This window comes from Heteronotia binoei, chromosome 10 (assembly GCF_032191835.1).
Source record: "Heteronotia binoei isolate CCM8104 ecotype False Entrance Well chromosome 10, APGP_CSIRO_Hbin_v1, whole genome shotgun sequence".
Lineage (NCBI taxonomy): Eukaryota > Metazoa > Chordata > Lepidosauria > Squamata > Gekkonidae > Heteronotia > Heteronotia binoei.
The window spans coordinates 98,237,418-98,252,555 of record NC_083232.1 but is presented as its reverse complement, the minus strand read 5'-3'; positions in this window follow the sequence as shown (position 1 = coordinate 98,252,555).

The window sequence follows — 15,138 nt, the reverse complement described above, 5'->3', positions numbered from 1 at the left end:
CCTGCTCCCCAGGGCGAGCCGGAAAGCGCGCCAAAAATAACACTCAAGCGAGCTTTTGGAGTCTCCAAAGTTAGGATCCGTTGCCAAAGGCAAGACCCATGTGTGTGACTGCACAGAGACCATGATGAAGATCGGAAGATTGGAAGCTCTTACCGTGAAGCTTCCTTCTCGGTGGTCCTGGAGTGGGACGGTCCTGAACTGTTGGGAGTAGGCTTCTCCTCCGGAACAGGGTCGTTGATCGCTTGATCCGGCCTGGGGGAGGGGCCGCTCCCTTAGGACCCCTTCAGTCCATAGAACAGCCATGCTCCCCCAACGGCATAAATCTATAAAACAAAACTCTGCATCATAGGAACAAACCACGCGGAGACCATAATAATGCAACTCCATTTTAATAACTGCAACCAGCCGAAGTAACGGCAAACAGCCAGAAAACAAACCTTCGCCACCAGTGCCCCAGTACCTCCCGCGACCAATTCACATTGCTATCTGCCTAGAGGAAGGTACCACACCGGGTGGGATGGACCGTCCCACTCCAGGACCACCGAGAAGGAAGCTTCATGGTAAGAGCTTCCAATCTTCCGTTCTCCGGTGGTCCTGGTAGTGGGACGGTCCTGAACTGTTGGGACATACAAAAGCAATATGTACCCCGGGCGGGCCTGTACCTTCAATGTATGACTTGCTGTAACACCCTGCGACCAAAGGCCGCCTCAGCCGCTGCCCACCTATCCACCCTATAATGCCTGGTGAATGAATGGACAGAACTCCAGGTAGCTGCCCTACAGATGCCTTCTAGAGATGAGAAGGACTTGTATACTGCAGAAGTAGCCGCCCCCCGTAATGAGTGCGCCGTGACGCCTCCTGGAGGCTCCAACCCTGACGCTGCATAAGCAGAAGAAATACACTGCCCCAACCACCTGCTCAGAGTTGAGGGAGACACTGGTTTCCCCAATGAGGGGGAGGAAAAAGAAACAAACAAGGACTCCGATCTCCGAAAGTCCTTGGTCCTATTTATATAAAAACTCAAGGCACGTCTCACGTCTAGTCGGTGCCATTCCTCTTCCCTCTCGTGCTTGGGATTAGGGCAGAATGAGGGTAGAACCACCTCCTGAGAACGGTGGAAAACTGAATTCACTTTGGGAACAAACGTTGGATCAGGTCTCAACACCACCCTGTCGTTATGGAAAGTACAGAGGTCTTTATCCACTGATAGGGCCTGTAACTCGGATACTCTGCGGGCCGAAGTTATCCCCACCAAAAACAACGTTTTAAGAGTAAGATCCCTCAGGCTACAGGTGGCCATGGGCTCGAAAGGTGCATGGCACAACGCCTTCAGTACCACGTTTAACCTCCAGGTAGGAAACCTATGTGCTGCAGGGGGATTTAGCAAGGACACTCCCCTTAAAAAACGCTTAACATGTGGATGCCGTGTCAAAGAACCCCCTTTCTTAGTTCCACGCACCGCCGCAATAGCTGCCACCTGTCTACGAAGGGTATTCGTGGCCAGCCCCTTATCCAAGCCCTCTTGTAGGAACAGCAACAGCTTCCGGATTGGTAACCTCAAGGGATCCCATCCCCTCTCGTCACACCAACGAGAGAACACCCGCCAAGTGTTATTATACACCCGAGTGGTGGAACCCTTCCTAGAGGCCAGCATAGTGTCAATCACTGTGGGGTCAAACCCCAACCTAACTAACTGCGCCCGCTTAACCTCCACGCAGTCAACTGCAGCATGCCCGGTTGAGGGTGAAGCACTGTCCCTTGCGTCAGCAACGTCTCGGATACTGGGAGACGCCAAGGCTTTTCCGTCGACAGCCGTAATAGATCCTGAAACCACCCCCGTCTCGGCCAGAAGGGGGCTATCAGCACCAGCTCCGCGGATTGTTGAAGAACCTTGTTCACCAACCGAGGAATCAGTTGCAGCGGCGGGAAGGCGTACAACAGGCCGTCCGGCCAGTCGCAGCTGAGAGCGTCTACGCCCTCCGCCTGATCGTGGTTCTGCTTGGCAAAAAACCGCCGCACTTGACGATTGTCCGCGGTTGCAAACAAGTCCACCGTCACTCTGCCGTATCTGCACTGAAGAGACTGGAAGACCCTCGTGTCCAGCGACCATTCCGTCTGATCCAGCCGTTGCCGGCTGAGCCAGTCCACCAGACCGTTGTCCTTTCCGGCTACGTGCACCGCCTTTATGGACAAGAGATACCTCTCTGCCCAAATTAGCAGACTGTTGGCCTCGCTGCACAGTTTCTTGATTCTGGTCCCGCCTTGCCGATTGACGTAGGCTTTTGCTGTCACATTGTCCGTCTTTACCAACACGTGACGCCCCTAAAGCGAAGTCTGGAAGCGTAACAACCCTAGACGGATCGCCCGCAGCTCCAATAGATTGATGCTCTGTCGAGACTCCAATAGAGACCACTGACCTTGACACATCACCCCTTGAGAATGCGCTCCCCATCCGGAGAGGCTGGAATCCATCGTCACCACTATCCTCTGTGGCTCCTTCATCGCGACCCCCTGTTGAAAACGGGATGGTTCCAACCACCACTGGAGTTGCCGCCGCAGCTCCGGCGGAAGAAGCACTAGCCTGTGCAGTTTGTGAGCTATTACATGCTGAAAGGGAATCAGAAAACATTGCAGAGGCCGTAGATGGAAACGCGCCCAAGACAGCACATCCTGGCAAGAAACCAGCACTCCTAACAACTTTGCTAGGGTCATCAAAGGAACCTGAGTCAACGCCAGCACCTCCTCCAGCAAGGACCTGAGCTTCACCTGTCGTCCTTCCGACAAGAACACTCTGTGTCTCTGAGTATCGATCAGGACACCCAGATGCACTATCGCTTGCGTGGGAACAAGGTGGCTTTTTGCTCTGTTGACCACAAACCCGTGGTCCTGCAGCACCTGCACTGTCCGTTCGGTGTCCTCCAGACTCTGCTGATGCGAAGTGGCTCTGACCAACAAATCGTCCAGGTACGGATGAAGAGCCACGCCCCCCATCCGTAGGTGAGCCACCAACGCCACCATGATCTTCGTGAACACTCGTGGGGAAGACTTGAGCCCGAAAGGCAAAGCCCGGTATTGGAAGTGCTTCCCATCGTAGGCGAACCTGAGGAACCGCCGGTGACTTGGTCGAATGGGCACGTGCAAATAAGCCTCGGACAGATCGATTGACGTCAGATACTCTCGCTCCTGCACTGCCAAGAGAATTGAACGCAAAGTCTCCATCCAAAACTTTTTGGTCTTGACAAAACGGTTGACCCATTTCAGGTCCAGAATGGCCCGAGTATCGCCATTCTGCTTCGGAACCAGGAACAAGATGGAATACACCCCCTGAGTTGGGGGTACCGGCTCTATGGCCCTGATGTCCAGAAGATGCTGGATAGCGCCCAGCATCCCCAGGTGCTTGATCGGATCCTGTTTCCTCAGGACTGGATGAAACCTCTGGCGTGGGAAGCATTCCAGTTCTAAGGCGTAGCCCTTGGAGACCGTGTCGATCACCCATTGGTCTGCAACTGAAGCCTTCCATTGAGCTGCAAAAAACTGAAGCCGCCCTCCGATAGGAAGCAGTCCCGGCCTTGTGGCATAGTCATTGTGACCCTCCCTTTTTGGAGTCACTTTTATTTCCTTTGTCACTACGGCTAGAAAAGGGTTTGACATCCCTACTGCGAGACTGCCACTTCCCTCGAAAGGGCTTGAACGACGCGGGCCGTGAGAACTTCTTAGAGTCCCGAAAGGGCTGAAAAGGTTTCTTAGACTTAAAGTCCTTCCTCTTAGAAGGCAAAACCTTCTTCTTGTCCTTCCCCTCAATCAGGAAGCGTTCCAATTCGTCCCCGAAGAGACTAACACCCTTAAATGGAACAGCTGCCAGTCTGGCCTGAGCCGCTGCATCGGCATCCCAGGTTCGAAGCCAGACGTTCCTGCGCGCTGCTACACTGCAGGCCACTGCCCTAGCAGACAGCTGCATAGCGTCCAAGGTTGCATCTGCAATAAATGCTGTGCCCAGGGCTATTTTCTTGAGCTCATCTTTGAACTCTTTTGGCGCATCACTATCAGCTGACGCCAAATTGGAAGCCCAGGTATAAACTGCTCGAGCAAACAGGGAGCCCGCTGAAGAAGCCCGGATGGACCAAGCCGAAGCTTCAAAGTTTTTTCGTAGGGCTTGTTCCATCCGCCTGTCACAAGCATCCTTAGGTAGACCGTCCGCATCCATGGGCAGCACCGATGTGGATAACAAACTATTTACAGGATCGTCCACTAGGGGCAATTTCAGACGCTTAGTAGCCTCTGGGCTCAAACCATACAGTTTGGAAAACAAATGTGGATTAGATTTTGGCTTCGCCGGGTGCTCCCATTCCGCTTTAATCAGGCTAAAAAAGGGGGCGGGCAAGGGTACACCGGTCTGAGAAACCCCCACTTTGGGCATCATTTTCCCCGACCCTGAAGGTAAGTCCGGGTCTAACTCTGCTTTCTCTTTGGGTGTGGTTGTGAAGTCCAGTTCCCTCAGGACCTTAGGAAGGAGCTTAGAATAATACTCCACTGGGAACACCCGAGACTGCACAGAGGGAGTATCATCCTCCTCCTCAGAGAGTTCCCCCTCCTCTCTAGCAGAAGAGTCCACCGAGGAAGCAACCTCCTTTTCCTCCTGCGAGCTATCACTAGGAGACTCCAAGCCCTTACTCAATCTTGCCTTCTTAGGGTCTGTAGGGGCCGTGGCAAGGTCTAAAACTGCTTGCCTCCTCTTCTGAGAGTGAGCACGTGCAGCAGTGCCTTGGGCCGGGGCAAATTCCTTGCTAAGTTCCCTTTTTAACCAAGCAAGTAAATTCAGCTTGGCATTCTCCCCAGATAAGTCCGGATCAGAGTCCTCACGATCCCTTTCAGATGCTGAGCCAGAGTACTTAGGCATGGAGAAGTCGCTATTTGAGCCTGTCCCCTGTTCCTGTTCGTCAGCCATCTCAGCTCCACAGGAGGCTGAAACGAAAGTGAACACAAAAAGGGGAAAGGAAACTGCCAATTCCAGGTTAGCAGCCTGCCGTGGCGACCCCTACAGGGCGACAACAAACCAACCCCGACCTCCCCCCCCCCCTTCCCAGCCACGCACCGCGTGCCTGGAAAGGAGAGGCCTAATTAACAAACAATCCACCCGCTCCCTTCAGGAACGAGGGAAAAGGCCATCTGCAAAGTTCCTGGGTGGGCTGTCCTCCTTGCAGCAGAGCCCGTCCCAAGAATAAGGGCAGAGTGCATCCCGACGAGCTTCCTGCTCTCTCTCCCAGACAGCTTACCTACTCACAAGTATACCGCTGTCTGGAGCACTCGCCAAAGTTTCTGCCGGGTGAGCCCGGGCCCTGGTCGTCTGCACTACGCCAGCTGGCGCTGCGTGGGACCAGGCTGATGGCTTTGCCGCTCACGCTGACGCCTCCTGCGCAGGCATAGAAAGGGGCGACCTCGTTTCCCTCTCTCCGCGGCAGCCGATGCACGAGCCGTTTTTGTTATGCAAAGCCTAACGCTGACGGCAAACCTCTCTGCCCACCGCCAATTGCGGCTGAAGTCAAAAGGCAGAGACCTTTAAGGAAAGGATTTCTTCGTCCCTCTGATCAACGTGCCTCGCAGGCACAGCGAACACGTCCTGTTCTTTCAACAGGGCCGTTTGGACTGAAGGGGTCCTAAGGGAGCGGCCCCTCCCCCAGGCCGGATCAAGCGATCAACGACCCTGTTCCGGAGGAGGAGCCTACTCCCAACAGTTCAGGACCGTCCCACTACCAGGACCACCGGAGAACAGGAAGTTCCAGATGCTTTGGGGCTTTTCTTCCCAGAGTGCTCAAGGAAAAAGATGACTTGGGCAGGAAGGAGAGTTTGGAGACATTGCCTGCCAAGGGAGAAAGAAGGGTGGAGAGTGCTGAGCCCTCAATGAGAGCAGTCCTCTGGCCGGGTTGTGCTACACAGCAGCCATTCTGAGAGGCCAGGCAGCCCACTGGGGAGCTTCAGATCTCTCTGGTGAGGTGAAGGGCTACAGTAGGGTTGCCAGTCCCCAGGTGGGGGCAGGGGATCCCCCGGTTTGGAGGCCCTCCCCCCCCCACTTCAGGGTCATCAGAAAGCGGGTGGAGAAGAGGGAAATGTCTGCTGGGCACTTCATTATTCCCTATAGGGACTTATTCCCATAGGAAATAATGGAGAATTGATCTGCAGGCATCTGGGGCTCTAGGGGGGCTGTGTTTCAAAGCAGAGGCACCAAATTTTCAGTATAGCATCCAGCACCTCTCCTCAAAATACCCTCCAAGTTTCAAAAAGTTCGGGCCAGGGGATCCAATTCTATGAGCCCCAAAAGAAGATGCCCTATCCTTCATTACTTCCTATGGAAGGAAGGCATTTAAAAAGGTGTGTGGTCCCTTTAAATGGCTAGAACTCCTTTTGGAGTTCAATTATGCTCGTCGCTTCCTTGCTCCTGGCTCCACCCCCAACGTCTCCTGGCTCCACCCCCAAAGTCCCCAGATATTTCTTGAATTGGACTTAGCAACCCTAGGCTACAGACCACACTTGCAACTTTCCAAGATGTATTATGTCTGCTCTGCTTGAAACAACTAGTTAGAGTATCTTCCTGTGGAATCCTGGGGGACAACCCTACTGCTGGCAGATGTGGACCCTGAAATAACTTATTCAGTGGCAAAATATCTGCCAGTAGTGTTAAGAACATAAGAGAAGCCATGTTGGATCAGGCCAATGGCCCATCCAGTCCAACTCTGTCACACAGTGGCCAAAAAAATTATATATATATGCACACTGTGGCTAATAGCCACTGATAGACCTCTGCTCCATATTTTTATCCAACCCTCTCTTAAAGCTGGCTATGCTTGCAGCCGCCACCACCTCCAGTGGCAGTGAATTCCACATGTTAATCACCCTTTGGGTGAAGAAGTACCTCCTTTTATCCGTTTTAACCCGACTGCTCAGCAATTTCATCGAATGCCCACGAGTTCTTGTATTGTGAGAAAGGGAGAAAAGGACTTCTTTCTCTACTTTCTCCATCCCATGCATAATCTTGTAAACCTCTATCATGTCACCCCGCAGTCAACATTTCTCCAAGCTAAAGAGCCCCAAGCGTTTCAACCTTTCTTCATAGGGAAAGTGTTCCAACCCTTTAATCATTCTAGTTGCCCTTTTCTGCACTTTTTCCAATGCTATAATATCCTTTTTGAGGTGCGGTGACCAGAATTGTACACAGTATACACAGTGTTCTCTCTAAAACGCCTCTGAAATTCCTTGTGCTGTTATGCACTGAGATGTTAAAATCTAATGTTAAAGAGTTTTACGAAATTTTATATTAATATTAGGTATTGTTTTTAATTACGTTTTGTGATCGTGATTTTTGGTTCTTTTCCTTGCTTGGTTTTAAATTATTTGTAATTTGTTTTGTATTTTCTCTCTTGTCTTGTCTTGAGATTAAGACCATTGGTCAAAGAAACTAATAAATAAGAGGTGCAAGCTAGGGTGTGTGGTAGATGAGGGAAAGAAGGAATGCATTTATTCCAAATTTCTTTTGTTTCCATTTTGCTGATCTGGTGCTGAGTTGAGGGCGCGCATGGAGACATTTTCTTTTCAATAAATATTACTACCTTTTGAATCTGCCAGTGTCTGCATACCGCCTTAGACCATGCTATGTCCCCAACCACCTTAGAAGGCAAGCAGCCAGGGCACAGGTGCCAATCCTCCAGGAGCCCCCTGAAGAAGGAATTTGGTTCCTGAATTAACCAGGCGCTGGGTAACGACCAGAGGCAGGGCCGGCACTAGGGTTTTTTCCTTCCCCGGCAAGGCTCCGCCCTCCTCCCGTGGGGGATGGCCCCAGGCACCCACCCAAATGCGGGCCTGTTTGCATGGAGGAGGAGCCCTCCGTGCAAACACCCCCCCACTCCCACTCGACCTTCCTGTGGCACGAGGAAGCTGAGCGGGGCCAGATGCCCCATTTGTGCAGCAGACTCCTCTTCAGGAGCCCTCTGTACAAATGCCCACACCCCCACTCGACCTTCCTGGAGCGCGAGGAAATCGAGTGGGGCCAGATGGCCCTGTTTGCATGGAGGAGCCCACCATGCAAAGCCCGCCCCCACCAACTTTCCCGTGGCATGAGAAAGTCTTGGGCAGGGGAAAGAGGTGGTGTGAGGCTTCTGCCTCACTCTGAGGCTGCCTCCCCTGCAAAGAAAGACAGCCTGGGAGCGAGACCAAGCTGCCTCCTTCCTCCATCCGAGACTTGGGTGGGGGATAGATGCTGCAGACCAGCTGGCATGCGGGGAGGGGCGCCTCTAAGCCATGCGGTGCCCTAGGCAGCCACCTACATGGCCTACTTCCACATGCTGGGCTTGAGCAAAGGAGGAGCCTCAAGTTACGAAGGGAGTCAGGAGTCTGTCCCTCCTGGCAGGAAAAGTGGCAATTCTCTAAGTGGCAGGAAGCAGGATAGCTCCCTCCAGGAGTTGGCAACAGTCAGGAACAGGTCCCTGAGCTGGGGAGGCGCCATTCCATGCATTGCTGGTCTTGATATTACGACCACTTTTGTTCATTACCTGCTCAGCCTTCTGCAGATGCAATTGTTTTCATATGATGTACTAACCCCATTTGACAAAGGCGTTCATGGCAGCCGTTATACTTTCTAAAGAGTTAGTGCTTTGTGTCTGGGGTGGGACGTTCCAGGCTCACCAGCGAAAAGGGAGCGTGGGGAGACAACTCTAATCTGGCCTCTCTAGACAGCGCTGATATGGACCAACAGAATCTGGGAGAGGACCTGGGATGTGACCTTGAAGGAGGAGAACACTGAGGCTGGGAAAGGACTTGATATTAACTAATTCGAATGACTTTGGCGGGCAGAAAATGGGGGCCATTACAACAAGGGTATAACTACTGGGGGGTGGGGGGACTGCCCACCCACCTTAGTCTGGCAAGCCAGTCTTGCAAATTGCATGCTGCTAATGGTTGCTCTCTGATCTATTCATAACGCGTCTTCTGCATATACTCAAGGAGGGAGGGGCAGAACTGGGTTTGTAAGGAAAAGCAGGCAGGTTCCGCCACATTATGTTGTAAATAAATAAAAGTTTAGATTAACAAACATCTATATTCTGCTCCAATATCATGGAGGGGTCTACAGATCTCCAGGGTGTGGTGCATAGCAGGGGTGGCCCAACTGTGGCTTGGGAGCCACACGTGGCTCTTTCACGCACATTGTGTGGCTCTCAAAGCCCCCCCTACCCCATCGGCAGCTAGAAGAAATTTCTCTCTTTAAGCTGCTTCATCAAGCCAAGCCAACTGGAGGCTCAGAGAATGCTTTTAAAGTTAAAGTTGCTTTCTTTCCCCCTCTCTCCCCTCCCTCCATTTGTCTTCCAATATTTGACATTCATGTCCTGCGGCTCTCAAACAGCTGACATTTATTCTGTGTGGCTCTTAAATTAAGCAAGTTTGGCCACCCCTGGTGTATAGCCTTCCCTCTGCCAGTTTCTGTTCTGTGCCCCTCATGGAAGGCTGATCATGAGACTCTGGGGTGGGGTTCCCAGCTCTGGGTCAAGGAACACCTGGAGATTTTTTTTGGGGGGAAGGGGTGCAGCCTGGGAAAGATGGGGTTTGGGGAGGAGAGGGACCACAGCAAAGTATAATCCCATACAGCCCACCCTCCCAAACAGCCATTCTCTTCAGGGGAAGTGACCCTGGCCATCTGGAGATCATGTGTAATAGCAGGAGATCTCCAGGTACAGCCTGGAGGATGACAGTCCCCCCCTGGGGTACAGCCAGAGCCGGCGCTTCCATTAGGCAACATTCAGCAATTGCCTGGGTCGCTGGCCCGGGGGGGGCACACTGTTTCTGGGTGCTGAGGGGTTGGGGGAACTCCCCTGTCCCCTCAGCACCCAGAAACAACGGCGCTTTTGCAACTGATGTGATGATGTCAGCTCTGTGTGACGTCATGCTGCACGCGTGAAAAGTTTTCAGGGAGGGGAACTGGGAGCTCCTCGGCCCTGGGTACAACAGTAGCATCTTGGAGGATAGTGAAAGTGAAGCTTCCCTTTTGCAGATGCAGTCATAAAATCAGAAGGCCGAGGAGGTGGCTCTCTTTAGCTCTCAGATGCGAACATAAAATGCAGCCAAATGAGGCCATTTGTCCTAATTTCTCTGTCGTTAGCATTGTCAGAAGAGAACGGGTAAGCACTAGAGGAGGGCTGGTGCACTCAGTTGGCAGCAGCGAGACCGGAGGCATAGAAATGCTTCCTCAACAGGATGCTCATAAACTTAGATGAAAATGAATGCCATGAGACTGTGCAAAATACTCTCGTCTCCTTCAGATATGGGCAGGATCTGCCTTCTTCCAAGAACCAGCCCCCTAATCCTCTTCCGTCTCTTCCCTCCCTTCACCTTGGGACAAACACAGAAGCCAACACGATTCTGCTACTGCCACCTACAGGCGGAAAAGGAAAACTGGCTCCACGTTATTCACAAAGCAAAGCCAAAATGTGCAAATGCTCCCAGTTAAAAAGAGTCCAAACCGAGGCCACTCCGTGGAGTTTAGGGCAGCATGTTATCCTTGCAACAATTTGGTGGTTAAGGGGAGAGAAAGCAATTGGCCCACCCATGTTTCAGCAGCTCAGGGGAAGAGCCTCTGCTTGGCATGTAGAAAATCCCAGGTGCGATCTGCGGCATCTCCAGTTAAAAGGCCCAGGGAGTGGGTGATGGGAAAGACCTCTGAAACCCAGGAGAGCCACTGCCAGCCAGAGTAGACAGTACTGGCCTTGTGAGCAGATTCATGGGTGTTCATTTTGCGGAGGGGCGGTGGCTCAGTGGTAGAGCATGCGCTTGGCATGCAGAAGGTCCCAGGTTCAAACCGTGTCATCTCCAGCCAAAAGGATTAGGTGGTGTGAAAGGTCTCTGCCTGAGTCCCTGGAGAGCCGCTGCCAGTCTGATTCAGTATGAGGCAGCTTCGTGTTCATGGCTAAGTGGAGATGAACAAGCTTTTTGAGGCGGGCTCCACAAGCCCTTACATCGTTTGTGTGATTGTACAGATTGTGCAGATATCAGAGCATAATAAAACCATCCACCTAAAAACCCTGGATTCTTCTTGCTTTGATCAAAGAAATGTACACCTCAGCATACCTGTCAAAGTCCTGAAATCCAGTCCAGCACATGTCTATTCTGAAGTAAGGCCACTCCTAGAGGAGCATTTCCATCCTGGGAAGAGGACAAGCACTGGCTCAGTGGAAGGATTTCTGCTAGGATTGCAAAGGGTCCCAAGTTCAGTCCCCAGCATCTCCAGTGGAAAAAGGACCAGGCAGGAGATGATGGGAAGGACCTCTGCATCTGAGACCCCGGAGAGCTGCTGCCAGTCTGAGTAGAGAAAAGTGACCTTGATGGACACGGGATCTGATTCAGCAGAAGGCAGCTTTGTGTGTGTGTTCTTTCATGTGAGCCTCCCAATAGGCAGGAATGCTTTTCTGCAATCCCCTTCCATACAAAATTTAAATTGCAAGCATCCTCTTTGGATATGAAAAGCTTTGGTCTAACTGCGAGCTAAAGATGCTTTTTAAATGGGCACCGACAGCTACAAGATGCTTTTCTGGTCCTTGGAGGGCGAGCAGCTATTAGTCATTAAGGGCACCACGAGCGCTGGGAGTTGGAGAGAAAATCATCTAGCAGCGATGGCGAAGAGCAGGCTTCGTCGCTGTATGACAAGCAGCAGTGCGATATGGTGCTGCGGCAGCAGGGGAAGAATTTTAGGGGAGCCGTCTTGACATGTTACAGTGGCTACACATACATCCCTGCTTGTCCATGCATATGTCTGTTTGCAAGTAAATGCCAATGCAGATCCACTTTACAAATGAAACCAGTTGCCAGTACCTGGCATGTGCCGTGACTGTAATATGGGAATTACTCAAGGCATAAACAAAGATCAACCAAGTGTACACTGTACATGGATTATATGTGTGTTCAGTGTAATACAATAATGGCTAGTCTAGGGCCTTCTCACATCTCCTTTACTAAGCTTGAATCTTATGGGAATAGACACAAAAACACCACACTTCTCCTCCTTGGGTGACGGATCCTTCCGCAGTCTTTCTCCTTCAAGTTTTCTTGCACTACTTGCTTCTAATGCTCTGATCTGACCTCATCTGAAAGTCGCCTTGGAAGCCCCACAAGGTGTTGCCATAAGTTGGTACTTTCCATCACCGCCTTTATCCAAACGACTTGCAGTCTTGACTTCTGCTTTTGTTCTGAGAAACAGTCCGTATTGCAATTAAGCAACCAAGTGGAAGAAAGAACATTTAATTTTTAAAATGTCCATCTTGAGGCCTCACAAATACATTCACGTGCTCTCCACCTCCCACAACAGAATAATTAAGTCTGAGAATAAGGAAGCAGCAGTGTCCCACAAGGATCTGTCCTCTCCTGAACGCTTTTTAAAAGTCAGGCCATTACGAGAGATCCTCCAATGTCCTCAGTATGTTGATGACACCTATTTCTATATTTCTTTATGCAAGACTTTTAATACCAGCTCTGAATTCATGTTTCAGCAGCAATAGCCAATTCAGTATACCTTTATCACTGTGTAATTTAAACTGCCAATCTCTCTCGGCTTGGCTTCGCGAACGAAGATTTAAGAAGGGTGCAATAGTCCACGTTTGCTGCAGGCTCGCTGGTGGCTGACAAGACCAATGCGGGACAGGCAGGTCCGGCCACAGTGGCTGCAGGGAAAAGTCTGATTTAGGGTTGGTGCTGTAGCAGTGCGATTCTTCCTCAGTCTCCTTTTGTCCTCAAGACCAGCTATGCGTGCGTTCTCAAAGGAAGAGACAGCCTGGTGGATGGTGTGCCTCCATGCTTTGCGATCTGAGGCTAGGTCAGACCACTGGTGATGGTTGATGTGACAGGTGCTAAGGGATTTCTTCAAGGAGTCCTTGTACCTCTTCTTTGGTGCCCCTCTATTTCGATGACCGGTGGAGAGTTCGCCATACAGGGCAATCTTGGGAAGGCGGTGGTTTTCCATCCTAGAAATATGCCCTGCCCAGCGCAGCTGTGTCTTCAACAGCAGTGCCTCAATGCTGGTAACCTCCGCCCGCTTGAGGACTTCAGTGTTGGTCACAAAGTCACTCCAGTGGATGTTGAGGATGGTGCGAAGGCAGCGCTGATGAAAGCGCTCAAGGAGTCGCAGGTGATGACGGTATAAAACCCACGATTCGGAGCCGTAGATGAGGGTTGTCATCACAACCGCTTTGTAAACATTGATCTTTGTGCCTTTTTTCAGATGCTTGTTGCTCCACACTCTTTTGTGCAGTCGGCCAAATGCACGGTTTGCCTTTGCCAGCCTGTTGTCAATCTCCTTGTCGATCTTGGCATCTGAGGAGATGATGCACCCCAGGTAGCTGAACTGCTGGACTGTCTTCAGAACTGATTCACCCACAGTGATGCAGGGGGGGTGATAATCTTCCTGGGGTGCAGGCTGGTGGAGAACTTCTGTCTTCTTCAGACTAACTTCTAGGCCGAATAGCTTGGCAGCCTCTGCAAAGCAGGACGTCATATGCTGCAGAGCTGATACCGAGTGGGAGACGAGTGCAGCATCATCAGCAAACAGTAGCTCTCGGATGAGTTTTTCCATTGTCTTGGAGTGTGCCTTTAGTCGCCTCAGGTTGAACAGGCTGCCATCGGTGCGATAGCGGATGTATACACCATCGTCATCATCTAGATCTACTGCGGCTCTTTGAAGCATCATGCTAAAGAAGATCGTAAAGAGAGTTGGCGCGAGAACGCAGCCTTGCTTTACACCTGTGCCTATTGGGAAGGGCTCCGAGAGGTCGTTGCAGTGTCTGACTTGGCCTCGCTGGTCTTCGTGTAGCTGGATGATCATGCTGAGGAACCTTGGGGGACATCCTAAACGTTCCAAGATTTGCCACAGGCCTTTCCTGCTAACGGTATCGAAAGCTTTGGTAAGGTCGACAAAAGTCACATACAGAGCCTTGTTCTGTTCCCTGCATTTCTCTTGGAGCTGCCTGAGAACAAATACCATGTCGGTGGTGCTCCTGTTAGCTCTGAAGCCGCACTGGCTCTCTGGGAGGAGTTCTTCTGCAATGGTGGGCACCAGTCTGTTCAGGAGTATTCTGGCAAGGATTTTGCCTGCGATGGAGAGCAGGGTTATCCCCCGGTAGTTGGAGCAGTCTGACTTTTCCCCTTTGTTCTTGTATAGGGTGATGATGATTGCATCGCGAAAGTCCTGTGGTAATTTGCCTTGTTCCCAGCAGGTGACAAGTACTTTGTGAAGTGAGCTATGTAGTACTGTGCCCCCATGCTTCCAGATCTCTGGTGGAATTCCATCAACTCCCGCTGCCTTGCCACTTTTCAGTTGCTTGATGACTTTAACAGTCTCTTCTAGGGTGGGGATCTCATCCAACTCTGTTTTCACCGGTTGAAGTGGGGTGAGGTGGATTGCTGAATCTTGAACTACGCGGTTGGCACTGAAGAGAACCTGAAAAAACTCCGACCACCGGTTCAGTATGGATGCCTTGTCTGTGAGGAGCACTTGGCCGTCTGCACTATGCAAGGGACTCTGAGCCTGATATGATGGACCATATACTGCCTTCAGGGCTTCGTAGAACCCTCTTAAATCACCAGTGTCTGCACACAGCTGGGTTCTCTCTGCAAGCTTGGTCCACCACTCGTTCTGAATGTCTCGAAGCTTGCGCTGGAGGTTGCTACATGCAGCGCGAAAGGTTGCTTTTTTCCCAGGACAGGAGGACTGAGCAAGATGTGCTTGGTAGGCAGATCTCTTTTTTGCCAGTAATTCTTGGATCTCTTGATTGTTCTCATCAAACCAGTCCTTGTTCTTCCTTGTGGAGAACCCGAGGACTTCTTCAGAGATCTGCAGGACGGTAGTTTTTAGGTGTTCCCAGAGTGCTTCTGGAGAAGGGTCTGTGGGGCAACTGGGGTCCTCAATTCTTGACTGGAGTTTTGCCTGGAAGGCAGCTTTAACTTCGGCTGACTGGAGGCTGCCAACCTGAAACTTCCTCCGAGGGATACCTCCTCTCCTGGGTGTGGGTTTAAAGTGAAGACGGAGATTGCAGCGTACAAGACGATGATCCGTATGACATTCTGCGCTGGGCATTACTCGGGTGTGTAAGACATCTCGAAGGTCTCTCTGGC